This window comes from Oryctolagus cuniculus, chromosome 2 (genome assembly GCF_051225735.1).
Source record: "Oryctolagus cuniculus isolate XC-2025 breed Fujian yellow rabbit chromosome 2, ASM5122573v1, whole genome shotgun sequence".
In the NCBI taxonomy this organism is placed as follows: domain Eukaryota; kingdom Metazoa; phylum Chordata; class Mammalia; order Lagomorpha; family Leporidae; genus Oryctolagus; species Oryctolagus cuniculus.
The window spans coordinates 73720826-73734908 of NC_142868.1; the positions used below are offsets into that span (position 1 = coordinate 73720826).

The window sequence follows — 14083 nt, forward strand, 5'->3', positions numbered from 1 at the left end:
TTGAACTACTATATTTATAGCAGAAAAAAATGGCAGCTGCCTGATTTTCAGTTTCCCACACAACTTTCTACCCCTGTTCCACTGTCAAAAGATACAGTAAAATTCACAAAGATAGCAAATATGAGAGAGATCTTCAACAAGTTTATGGAAAATAAATGCTATGAAAAACTATGCATAGAGTTTTTTTTTAATTTTACACCAAAATAAACTTACTTTCTCCATTTTCTAGAATCTATAAATATAGTTGTAAATACAAATATAAATATACTATACATAACCCACCCTTGTGACATAACTGAATATCATCTTCATATTATCTCTAATTCCATCAGGGCTTCCACTGTCACAAAATGCCATGAAAAAGAGTAGAATGAAAATGATGCACTTAGACAACATCACCCCCAGGAGGAAAATACCCAGTAACAAGTACCAACCACAGATACTTCCCGGCACCAGGGACAGGAAGGAGGCTTCAAATGTGCAGGATCAAAAATAGCAGTTGAGGGTAGGCATTTGTTCTAGAAGACACTTTTTAGTTTGCCCACATCCTATTTCAGAGAGCCTGGGTTTAAGGTCTGGCTCTACTCTCCTTTCTAGCTTCCCATTAATTTGCACCCTGAATGGTAGCAGATAACAGCCCAGGTGGTTGGCTGTGCAGTAGTAACAAGGGAGACTGGTCTGAGTCCATTGCAAACAGTTGATGATAATCTCTCTCTCTCTCATAAATTAATATTTTCTAAAACTGACAGCACATAACCTAACAGGAGAATTAGGAGAAGAGGTGGTACCCCTAGGAAATGAGACATTGAAGGAAAAAGAAAATGAGGGAAAATCAAAACAAAAAGACACAGAAACGAAAGACACAAGAACACCAACCCCTCCCCTACTCCTCCACAACTGTACATTAAGGAAACAATACGAAGGCAATGAGGAACAAGCATTTTAAACTATAAATCTTATATATGTGTAGTCAAATAGGAAAAACAGATTTTATCAGAATAAAACTACTATAAAAATTAGAGAAGTTAAATAATTTCTGCTAATTGCAGCACCAACATGAAAAAATACACAAAAGGGGCCAGCGCTGTGGTTTAGCAGATACAGCCGCTGCCTACAGTGCTGACACCCCATATGGACACCTGTTTGAGTCCCAGATGCTCCACTTCTGATTCAGCTCTCTGCTATGCCCTGGGAAAGCAGCAGAGGATGGCCCAAGTCCTTGGGCCCTCCACCCACATGGGAGACCCAGCAGAATCTCCTGGATCCCGGCTTCAGATCAGTACAGCTCCGGGTATCGTGGCCACTTGGGGAGTAAACCAGCAGATAGAAGATATCTCTCTCTCTCTCTCTCTTTTTTTCTCTCTCTGCCTCTGCCTTCCAAATAATAAATAAATCTTTAAAAATTAAATAAAACTATAATACAACACTCCACAGTAAATTAAATATCCTTAAACAAGGATTTTAGAGCAAGAGAAAAATAATTTCAATCAGAAACACAAAATTGAGGACAGGAAAGCATCAAAGAACAAGAAATATAGTTTATGTATTTGTATGTCATGGGGTTGATTGAATCAAAGCATAAAAGTAGAAAGAAAGAGGACATTCTGTATGAAAACACTAGACCTAGTGATTGTAAAATAAGCTATAAAATGTCTAAAATTAAATCATTGCAGAATTGGTGTATGAAAAGGCCAGTGATACAGAATAGAGTTGAGCAATAGATCCAACTACTATGGAAATCTAACATACTATGATGGTGATACTCAGATCACTGCAACAAAAAAATCCTGTCACTAAATGGTATTGATGTCACTAGAACTTTAGAAAAGATATGATTAGATCAGCCGGCACCATGGCTCACTAGGCTAATCCTCTGCCTGCGTTGCCGGCACCCCAGGTTCTAGTCCAGTTGGGGCGCTGGGTACTAGTCCCAGTTGCTCTTCTTCCAGTCCAGCTCTCTGCTGTGGCCCGGGAGGGTAGTGGAGGATGGCCCAAGTGCTTGGGTCCCTGCACCCGCATGGGAGACCTGGAGGAAGCACCCAGCTCCTGGCTTCGGGTCGGAGTGCAGCGCCAGCCATGGCGGCCGTTAGGGGAGTGAACCAACGGAAGGAAGACCTTTCTCTCTGTCTCTTTCAACTGTTTAACTCTGCCTGCCAAAAAATTAAAAATATTTATATGATTAGATCAGTGCTTCACACCATACAGAAAATAGAATTCAAAATATAATTCAGAGATGTAAATGTATCATAAGATATTATGTAAGCACTAAAACACAGTTGAATTTATTTTAACCAATTCTTAAATGCGCATAAGATTTACTATTCTGACCATTTTAAATTGTTCAATTCAACAGCATTAAGAACAGTCACAATATTGCACAACCTTCACATTTATCTATTTACAGAACTTTTACATGATACCAAACAGAAATGTTGTACCCATCACCTAGGTCCAGAGAAACACTTCAGATTTACTTAAGCCCAAATGGGATGATACATGGATAATTAATTTCACAAAAAATAAAAAAAATGACATGGCAATGTCAAAAGACAAGCAAGAACAAAATGTTAATAGCATCCAATTACAAACAACATGCCAATTCTCCTAAAATACAAAGAACTTTCGAAATTAGGGAGAATTATCAGAAATGCAGTATATGCAGCAACTGAGAAAAAGATAAGCAAAAATGATTTTAAAACAAATACAGAAAATAGCTTGAAAGAATATGAACAGATTTTTTTTCAACTTCCCTCACAATAAGCAAACTAAAAATCAAAACTACATTAAAATATAAACTCATCTATAAAATGAAAAAAAGTTCAAAATTTTATTATATACTCAACTGATGAAGTTTTCAGGGATGGTAGTAGTACAGCCATACACACTTGGTGAAAATGCAAAATGATAGAATCCTAGGAAGGGGACATAATAGTATACGTGAATTCACTCTTCATTCTAGCAAATCCACTTCTGGGAAATTTCCTGGAAAATATACTTCCTAAGGTACCGAAATCCTTATGGACTAGATCATTACTTGCAGCATTACTATCATTTTAAAACCTTGGAATTACCAAAATGTCCAAGCCTATACAATTGGTTGAATAAACTGCAGTATTTACACACAATGGAGTATTTTTCAGCCGTAAAAATGAACGAGGGTGCTCTCTGTAATAGGAAGTAGAGTGATTTCCAGGAGATATTACCAAGGGAAAAAAGAAAAGTGCAAGAGAGTGTAAATTGTATGTCATTTGTGTGTAAGAAAGAAACGAAAATAAGACAACAAACATGAGAGTACCTCAGTTCATGGAAAATGGGATTAAAAGATTTTCATTTAGGGGCTGGTGTTATGGTATAGCAGGTAATGTTACCACCTGCATCCCATATGGGTACTACTTTGTGTCCCTGCTGTTCCACTTCTGATCTAGCTCCCTGCTGATGGCCTGAGAAAAGCCATGGAAGATGGCCCAGTGTTTGGGTTCCTGCCACCCACATGAGATGTGGAAGAAGCTCCTGACTTCAGCCTGACTCAGCCCTGGCCATTGCAGCCATCTGGGGAGTGAGCCCATAGATGGAAGATCTCTATCTCTCCCTCTTTCTGTGTAATTCTGACTGTTAAATAAATAAATATTGTTTTAAAAAAAGATACACATTTTGGTGCAAAAAGTTTTGAATCCATGCATAGCTTTTTTATAATACACAATTTCCATAAATTTTTGAAGACGCCTCATAGATGTATTTTACAAAAAGAATCATGGGTGGAGAAAAAAGAAAACAATAAAGTTGGTTATTTAAAATACTGGGAAGAATAGGTATAAATAATACGGGGGTGGCTAAATATTGTCTTATGCTGTTTCTGAATATTCTTAATATTAAAGAATTATTTATTTTTAATCATTTAAAAATTATTATTATCAATTAGGAATTAAGAACCATGATAAGGGGACTAAAAATCCCACAACCCAAAAAAAAGGATTTTATTTTTTAAAATTTATTTTACTTATTTGAGTTACAGAAAATAGTAGACAGAGAAAGAGAGAGATCATCCATCTACTGGTTCACTTCCCAAATGGCCACAATGGCCAGAGCTGAGCCAATCTGAAGCAAGGAGCCAGGAACTTTGGAAACCCAAAGACTTGGGCCATCATCTGCTGCCTTCTCAGGTGCATTAGCAAGGAAATGGATTGGAAGTGGAGCAGCTAGGACTTAAACTGGCACCCATATGAAATGCCCATGCTATAGGCTGGGGCTTTAACCTGCTGTACCACAATGCCAGCCCCAATAAACTGATTTTAAATTAGAAATATATACAATGAAAAGAAATAGGAAGGGAAAAAAACAAATAACTCATGAGCATAATATTTGAGAATTTATTTCATTTTCTGTTAATTGAATTAAAGGTTGGGATTTTTGTAGAAGCATTCAGAAGAGCAATTGTGAAACTATCTTAAATTTTTTATAAGAGTAAACAACCGAGTAAATGTGGAGTCAGGTTTCTCACTGTGGAAAATAGGACATGCAAATATTGAATGGAAGTTGGCAAGAAGTAGTAATGTATGATTTCTAAAAATATGTACATGAATTTTAAATGCGTATTTAAGTGCAAATGTATACACATGCATGTAAAATTAATTGGGTAGGTTTATGTTAGTGCATTTACATGTGTCTATTGCATGCCCATATTTCTTATCTCTTTAGAGAATAGGCCAAGAAGTGAAGACAATGCAACAGCAACAACCACAGAGAGGACCCCAATTTTGTCTCCAATCCTTGTCCCCACTAAAAGGAATCAGGGCCTCTCAGAGAAATAGCCAATTCCATGGCTGGGACAGAGAAACTACAGCATCAGGCTGGAGCTCCTTTTTATGCCGTAAATTAAGGAAATGCTTAAATAATTGAGGAAGGCATCTCATAAGGACATGAGAGCCAACTCATACTGGAAAATTTGGGATAATATGAGCATTAAATTAATTAAACACAGCAATGAAGTGCAATCCATTGGAAAATAAGAATCTATGAGCCCATTATGGTAATAAATAGAACTGCAAATGAAGAATTGAATACAGGGGAAAGAGGGAGGGCTTTTGCTTTTATGCTAGAATGTTGAGTGATGGCTGCTATATATGGAGGAAATAATAGAATTGGAAAATCATCATTTTGCAACCATCATAACGCTTTAGCTCAAGCAAGAACTATCAATAGATACCAAATTTCAGGGGAAATTTTATTGAGTAGTATTTTTCATGGTCTTAAATTCTTAGGATATTTTTTCCACAGATTTATTGCAAAGGAAAATGTTGTCACCACACAGAGGACAAATTAGCCAAAGACTCAACTGGGTGATCAAAATTTGCATCATCAGTGAAGGGTATTGTGTTCCTCAACTGTGGAGAAGAACACAACATCACTTATGCAGCATTGCCTCAGGGAACACAATCCATTTCTAGTCATAAGAAAGTTCCAGGGGTGGGAATTTGGTACAATAATTAAGCCACCACTTGGGACACCCATATCTCATACCAGAATCTATGGGTTTGAGGCTCAGTTCCTCTTTCCATTCCAGTTTCCTGCTAATGAGCACCCTGGGAGGCAGCAGCAGCAGCTATGGCTCAATCTCTTGAGTCCCTGCTACTCATGTGGGATACCTGGCTTGAATTCCAGGCTCTTGGCTTCAGCCTGGACCAGCCCTGGCTGTTATGGTGTAATGGGACATTTGAGAAGTGAACCAATGGATGGAATATTTCTCTCTCTCTCTCTCTCTCTCTCTCTCTCTCTCCCTCCCTCCCTCCCTCTCTCCATCCCTCCCTCCCTCCCTCTCTCTCCCTCTCTGTCTGTCCCCCTAGATAAATTAAATACATTTTTAAATGAAGACATAGCACTACATCTCATTCCACAGGTGGAAAATATAATTCTTTAATCAGTGCATGTAGCATTCTCCAAGACATACCATATACTAGTCCATAAAACAAATCTCAACAAATTTAAAAAATTAAAATCATACCATGTATCTTTTCTGACCACAATGAAAGAATGGAAATTAACAACATAAGAAACTCCAGAAAATATACAAACAAATGGAGACTGAAAAACATGCTCCTGAATAGGGGAAATCATAAAAACATTTTAAACAAATGAAAATTGCATCATAATGTATCAGAATTTACGGGATGCAGAAAAAGAAGTGTTAAAAGGAAAGTATATAACAATTAGGGTCTACATCAAGAAATTAGAATGATATAAAATAAATGACCTAACAATGTATCTCAAGAAAAAAATTAAAGACAGCATTATTAGGAAGAAATAAATTATAAAAGTTAGAGATGAAATAAGCAAAACTGAAGTAAAAATACAAAATATCAGTGAAATGAGGGGCTGGTTTTTTGAAAAACTAAACAAAATCAATAAATCATTGGTATAACTAACTTTGAAAATGGGTGGAGGGAGAAGACCCAAATAAATTAAAAAACCAGAGATGAAAAAAGGAGATGTTACAGCTGATACCAGAAAAATAAAAGAATAATCAGGAATTATTACAGACAGCTATATGCCAACAAAATGGAAAATCTAGAAGAAATTCATAGATTTCTAGGCATAAATAACAGAAACCTGAATAGACCAATAATCAAGATGGAGATTGAATTGGTAATAAAGACCCTCCCAACAAATAAAAGCTCAGGTTTGATGGTTTCACTGCTGAACTCTACCAAACTTTTAAAGAGAACTAATAGCAATCCTTAAACTATTCAAAACAACTGGAATGGAGGGAATCCTTAATTCTTAAACCAGAAAGATACAACAAGGAAAGAGAACTATAGATCAATATTCCTGACAAATGTAGATGCAAAAAATGCTCAAAAAATACTAATTCATCAGATCTAATTCATCATAATGACCATCCACCTGGAAAAAGTGAGATTTATCCCAGGTTTACAGGGGAGATCCAACATATGCAAATCAATAAACATAATACATCATATTACAAATTGAGGAATAAAAACCATATTATCTCAATAGATGCAGAGAAAGCATTTGTTAAAATATAATATCCTTTCATGATAAAAACCTTAAATAAATTGGGCATAGAAGGAACATACCTAAAAACAATCAAGGCAATATATAACAAACCCACAGCCAGCATCATATTGAATGAGGAAAAACCAGAAGCATTTCCACCAAGATCCAGAACCAGGTAAGGATGCCCACTTTCATCATTTCTATTCAATGTATTTCTAGAATTTTAGCCAGAGCTGTCAGACAAGAAAACAAAATCACAGGGAAACAAATTGGAAAGAAAGAAGTCAGATTATATCATATAGAGGAACCAAAAGTCTCCACTAAGAGATCCTATATTCAGGGGAACCAAAACCTCCACTAAGAATTTGATAAAGTTGCAGTATATAAAATCAACACAAAAAATTAATGGCCTTCGTATACATAAACAATGCCATGCTGAGAAAGAAGTCCCATTCATAATAACTACAAAAAATTTTAAATATATTGGGATAAATGTAACCAAGAATGTGAAAGATCTCTACAATGAAAACTATAAAACATTAAGGAAAGAAATAGAATAAGACTCCAAAAATTTCATGTTTGTGGATTGGGAGAATTAATATCATCAAAATGTACACTCTACCCAAGCAATTTACAGATTCAACGAACAAAGCCCTTGCTGGCAGCTGACCTTGGAAACCATTCAACAAGCTGTGGCCCGTGTACTGCTTGAAAAACTTTTAGAGGCTGCTGGCCTGATGGAATCTGAGAGGTCTGAAAGTTTCATGAATGTGAGTCAAGCCTCAGAAAGTAGTCACTAGCATGCATTAGCTTCTCCAATTTTTGACACCTATGTTGTCTGAATCAGCCACCAGATATATCCCCCTATTGAGTGGAAACTCTTTGCTTGCACTGGGCCCTGGTAGATACCTGGGTGCCACATATGATATTGTAACATGAATTGCTCACTCTGACTTGGGCATCACAAACCCTACCAATAAAACTAGAGTGGCACAAAAAAGCTCTATTACAAGATGGAAAAGGTAAATTCAAGACAGCGCCCAGTAGGGCCCCCAAGGGACAAATGGTCTCCATGAATAAATGCCTTGACTATTAGAAGGGACTAAGAATCCTATAAGGGATGCTCCTGAGGCTATCAGAGAGGCCCAAGACTCAGAGATGATATGGTATGACAAGGTATATTGACAAGTCTGCAAAACAATAAGCAGACATAAATCCCTAGGCTACAATTGCTATCCAGTCAGTCGACAGCCATCACTTGACTGAAATGGGCTGTGGATATTTTGCCCTATGGGCCAAACTACATGCAGTGGTGTTGACCATGCCTACTGCCATATCTTGATACATTTTTTTTTTACATGAAGCTATTTTATTCCTCTTGTTCACCATGGATTGCCAACTAGGTTATTAAAGTTCCAGGCAGACTTTGGGTTTTTCAGATATTCTTGGTATATATAAAATCTGTTACTCTAGACTATGAAATGGTAAATTTTTTTAACTTTTATTTAATGAATATAAATTTCCAAAGTACAGCTTATGGATTACAATGGCTTCACCCAATAACGTCCCTCCCACCTGCAGCCCTCCCCTTTCCCACTCCCACTCCCCTTCCATTCACATCGTGATTCATTTTTGATTCTCTTTATATACAAAAGATCAGTTTAGCATACATTAAGTAAAGATTTCAACAGTTCGCTCCCACACAGAAACATAAAGTGAAAAATACTGTTTGAGCAATAGTTACAGCATTAAATCTCAATGTACAGCACACTAAGGACAGAGATCCTACATGAGGAGTAAGTGCACAGTGACTCCTGTTGATGACTTAACAAATTGACACTCTTGTTTATGGCCTCAGTAATCACCCTAGGCTCTTGTCATGAGCTGCCAAGGCTATGGAAGCCCCCTGAGTTCACTGACTCTGATCATATTTAGACAAGGCCATGGTCAAAGTGGAAGTTCTCTCCTCCCTTCAGAGAAAGGTACCGCCTTCTTTGATGACCCGTTCTTTCCACTGGGATCTCACTTGTGGAGATCTTTCATGTAGGTTTTTTTTTTTTTCCCAGAGTGTCTTGGCTTTCCATGCCTGAAATACTCTCATGGGCTTTTCAGCCAGATCCACACGCCTTAAGGGCTGATTCTGAGGCCAGAGTGCTGTTTAGAACATCTGCCATTCTATGGGTCTGCTGTGTATCTCACTTCCCATGTTGGATTGTTCTCTCCCTTTTTTATTCTATCAGCTAGTATTTGCAGACACTATTCTTGTTTATGTGATCCCTTTGGTTCTTAGTCCTATCATTATGATCAATTGTGAACAGAAATTGATCACTGGGACTGGTGAAATGGCATTGGAACATGCCACCTTGATGGGATTGAATTGGATTCCCCTGGTATGTTTCTAACTCTACCGTTTGAGGTAAGTCAGCTTGAGCATGTCCCGAATTGCACATCTCTTCCCTCTCTTATTCCCACTCTTATATTTAACAGTGATCACTTTTCAGTTAAGTTTCAGCACTTAAGAAGAATTGTGTATTGATTACAGTATTCAACCAAAAGTGTTAAGTAGAGCAAACAAAAAAAAATACTAAGGGGGATAACATATTAAGTTGTTCATCAACAGTCAGGGTGAGGGCTGATCATGTCACCGTTTCTCCTAGTGTTCATTTCACTTTAACAGGTTTCTTTTTTGGTGCTCAGATAGTTGTCACCTATTAGGGAGAACAAGTGGTATTTGTCCCTTTGGGATTGGCTTATTTCACTCAGCATAATGTTTTCCAAATTCCTAACAGGGATCACTTTTCAGTTAAAATTTAAACACCTAAGAATAATTGTGTGTTAATTACAGAGTTCAACCAATGGTACTAGAACAAAAAAAATACTATAACGGGTAAAGTATTACATTGTACATCAACCGTCAGGACAAGAGCTGATCAAGTCACTGTTTCTCATAGTGTTCATTTCACTTCAACAAGTTTCCCCTTTGGTGCTCAGTTAGCTGTCTCCAGTCAGGGAGAACACATGATATTTGTCCCTTTGGGACTGGCTTAATTCACTCAGTAAGATGTTTTCCAAATTTCTCCATCTTGTTGCAAATGACCGGGTTTCATTGTTTTTGACTGCTGTATAGTATTCTATAGAGTACATGTTCCATAATTTCTTTATCCAGTCTACTGTTGATGGGCATTTGGGTTGGTTCCAGGTCTTAGCTATTGTGAATTGAGCTGCAATAAACATTAATGTGCAGACAGCTTGTTTGTTTGCCAATTTCGTTTCCTTTGGGTAAATTCCAAGGAGTGGGATGGCTGGGTTGAATGGTAGGGTTATATTCAGGTTTCTGAGGAATCTCCAGACTGACTTCCATAGTGGCTTGACCAGTTTGCATTCCCACCAACAGTGGGTTAGTGTCCTTTTTCCCCCACATCCTCTCCAGCATCTACTGTTGGTAGATTTCTGAATGTGAGCCATTCTAACTGGGGTGAGGTGAAACCTCATTGTGGTTTTGATTTGCATTTCCCTGATTGCTAGTGATCTTGAACATTTTTTCATGTGTCTGTTGGCCATTTGGATTTCCTCTTTTGAAAAATGTCTATTGAGGTCCTTGGCCCATCTCTTAAGTGGGTTGTTTGTTTTGATGTTGTGGAGTTTCTTGATTTCTTTGTAGATTCTGGTTATCAACCCTTTATCAGTTGCATAGTTTACAAATATATTTTCCCATTCTGTTGGTTGTCTCTTCACTTTCCTGACTGTTTCTTTTGCAGTACAGAAACTTCTCAATTTGGTGCAATCCCAAATGTTAATTTTGGCTTTGACTACATTTTTCACAATTCATGGGCTTTCACCAATAGCTTAGCCATTTGGTCAACAGAATAGCAACTGAGTGTTTGTGGACTATTAAAAGATTCCCTGTGTGGAAATAGGGCTAAAGCAACAGCTTTCTACCTGGAAGGAACAAACAGATGTCACTTACATAGACTCTGAGACTACCACAGCTATTCTTTAATAGAACTTACATCATGTTTTTGGATGCCCTACATGACTTCACTTTGACCAAGGAACACGCTTCACTGCCTAAGAAGCACAGAAGCAGGCACATTAAAGGAATATTTAGGACTGACGTTACACCTGTCGCTCACAAGCCAATGAAGCTATTGAATAGGAACAGCTGACTCACACAGCAACTAAAGAGAAGACATTAAGACCACCTACTAGTGGAGTGGCACCCGGACCTGACAAGGAAAGTAAAAATACTAAATACTGATCTCCAGTGAAAGGAAAAAATGGCACTACAACAAATGTTGGGTGGTGGAGCTTGGTGAAGGTGAACCAGGGAGACATCTGATTAAGCTGAGCCTATGAAATTCCAATGTTCCCAACTGTCATTTCTCCTTTAGAGTGTATGCCATGGGAATGGTTTGTAATTCAGGTCTCCGTATTATCCAAGACAGGGACTGTTAACTCTAATCTGAGTGTTTCCCCAAAGTACATCCTCTCTATGGTATTCCAAGGAAGTTAGAAAAGGGCCAAAGACTATCAGGTGGTATTATCCCCTTATTGGCTCTGGGGACATCTAATTTTTCCATTCTAAGAAGTAATGTTAACATGCATCCCATTTAAAAAAAGATACACTTATTTGAAAGTCCGAGTTAAGAGAGATAGAGAAAAATAGATCTTCCATCTACTGGTTTACTCCCCAGATGGCTGCAATGGCCAAAGCTGGGCCAGAACAAAGCCAGGAGCTTCTCTCAGGTTTCCCATGTGTGTGGAAAGGGCCCAAACTTCTGGGCCATCTTCCACTGCTTTTCCTAGGACATAAGCGGGGAGCTTTATCAGAAGTGGAGCAGCCCCGACACAACCCAGCAGCTATACAGGATGCTGGCATTGCAGGCAACAGCTTTACCCTCTACACCACAATGTGAGCCCTACATATCAATTTTCTACAGATCTGACCTTCCTTTCTTAACTGGGCAACTAAGGCTGAGAGCTCAGGATCAAGCCACAAGGACAATGGGTGCCCACAAAGACAATAAACAGCCTCATGACAGAAAGGAAAATATGAGGTCAGTATACCATCACAACCCAACCCCAGGATGTTAGATAGGGAACCTCTCGGACACTGTCAATCATATTCACATAGACTTGGCAGCAGAGGCTTAGAAGCATAAAGCCTTCATGCCGGTGATAAATTAGCCCAGCATTCCTAATACCACAATACATATCATCAAAATCTGAGCCCCAGCTTACTGAGTAAGAATCTGTCACCATTCTCACAGGAGGGAGCCAGAGGTACCCACACTTTCTTATTTTGCTTGTGTTTTTTTTTTAAATATCTGTTTTAAAGGCAGAGTAGCAGAGAGATAAACAGGGAGCAGCAGAGAAGGGGGGAGCACAGGAGGAAGAAAGTAGATCTTCCATCTGCTGGTTACTCCCCAAATGGCCACAACAGCCAGGGCTAGACCAAGTCAAAGCCAGGAGCTAGGAACCCCATCCTGGTATCCCCCTTGGGTGGCAGGTGTACAAGTACTTGGGCCATCCCTCTAGACTTTCCTTCAGCCAAACCAGGAGGACCATGTATGATTGGCAAAATGTGGATAAGTACCTCAGATAGTGCTGAAACCCGAGTAGAAAAGATCAGGAAGTGGGCCCACTGACCTCTGTGTGGTCACCTCAAGTATCCTTCTTTGACCTTTTTAACAACTTCTGATCTGGAGACCAGACTAGGTCACTGCTCCAGGCAGTTCTGATCATCCTGCTTGTGTTAGAAGTCCTACGCCTAAAGAAATCTATTCTGTCATGGTTTCCAATTGACCTGACAAGACAAATCTTGGCGGAGCCAAGATGGCGGAATAGTGAGGGCGCGCACCGATAGTCGGGGAAAATTTAGTTTAATAAAAGGGGTTACGGTAGCCTCAGAAAAAAGAACCAGGAAAATATTGCAGAGGAAACTCTTCTGGATCGAGTAGCTGTGAATCGGAGGACCTACTGGGAGAACAAGGTCGCCCACCGCACGAACCGAGCCACGGGACCAAGCCGCGGAAGCCGCAGGGTCTGCACGCCAGTGCTTGAAGGGGAGTGCATGCCACACAGACAACAGCGGGGAGGCTTGGGACGTCCAGGGCTCCGAGTCCACACATCGGCGCTGGAAGGGGAGGTGAGCTCAATAACCCGAGACATTGGTGGGGAAATGGGGGTCAGAATCTAGAGGGGGGCCGGAAAGCGCAGCAAACTCACTACCGGAAAGAAGGAAAAAAAAGCTTCGGGGTTTCTCTTCCCCCTAACCTTGCAAAGGTTGCAAGGCTGCAAGGCTTGAAGAATTCCCAAGAGACAAAGAGCAGGCCCCCTCTCTGGATTTACATATCAATGGGGGAGAGCTAAGGAACTGAGTCACTACAATTCAGTAGCCTAGGCAACCCAGTGGGAGTCCAGAGGAGGCTAAAGGGACTCTGGGGGTAGAAGCCAGAGACTGGAAGCTAAATACCATCAATTCTGCACAGCCGTGCCATGTGGTGTTACTTACCCCCTGAATAAATAAAATAAATAAATAAATAAAAAGAGAGAGATTTACCACGCATAACCTGAGGGTGTCACATATGCACACCCTTAACCAGGAAGAGCCAAGCAGAGCTCTCAGGCCGCACCCATCTCAAGCCTCCAAGGCTCCTCCAACAGCAGGCAGTCCACTTAACACGGACATAGTATAAAATAAAAAAATAAAAAAAAAACGCACAGTGACGCAAGAAGAATTAACTATGCCAAGTAACAAACACAGAAATCGAGGGAACAAGATCAACGATGACACTATGATGCCTCCAAATAAACAAAATACCCCAAACCAAGATTATGAAGATGATGAGATAGAAGAAATGCAAGATACGGATTTCAAAAAATTTATGATAAGAACATTTAGAAGTTTTCAAAAGCAAATCCTTGAACTACAGAAATCCTTATTGGACAAGATTGAAAATCTCTCTCGTGAAAATGAAATTTTAAGGAAGAATCAAAATGAAACTCAGAAACTAGTAGAACAGGAAAGTGTAATAGTCAAGAGAAATCAAAATGAAATGAAGAGCTCAAT

General features: G+C 39.1%; 1 long non-coding RNA gene across 2 annotated transcripts in view; it reads right to left on the reverse strand.

Moving 5' to 3' along the window:
• Positions 1–1422: 1422 nt before the first annotated feature.
• The window catches only part of LOC149127834 (uncharacterized), a 182932-nt gene continuing 170271 nt past the window's right edge, over positions 1423–14083 (reverse strand). For both annotated transcript variants that reach the window (XR_016229080.1, XR_016229082.1), the window contains 2 exons: positions 2844–2912; positions 1423–2150 (listed from right to left, as the gene is read on the reverse strand). This is a non-coding gene — a long non-coding RNA (uncharacterized LOC149127834). The remainder of the gene's footprint in view (positions 2151–2843; positions 2913–14083) is intronic.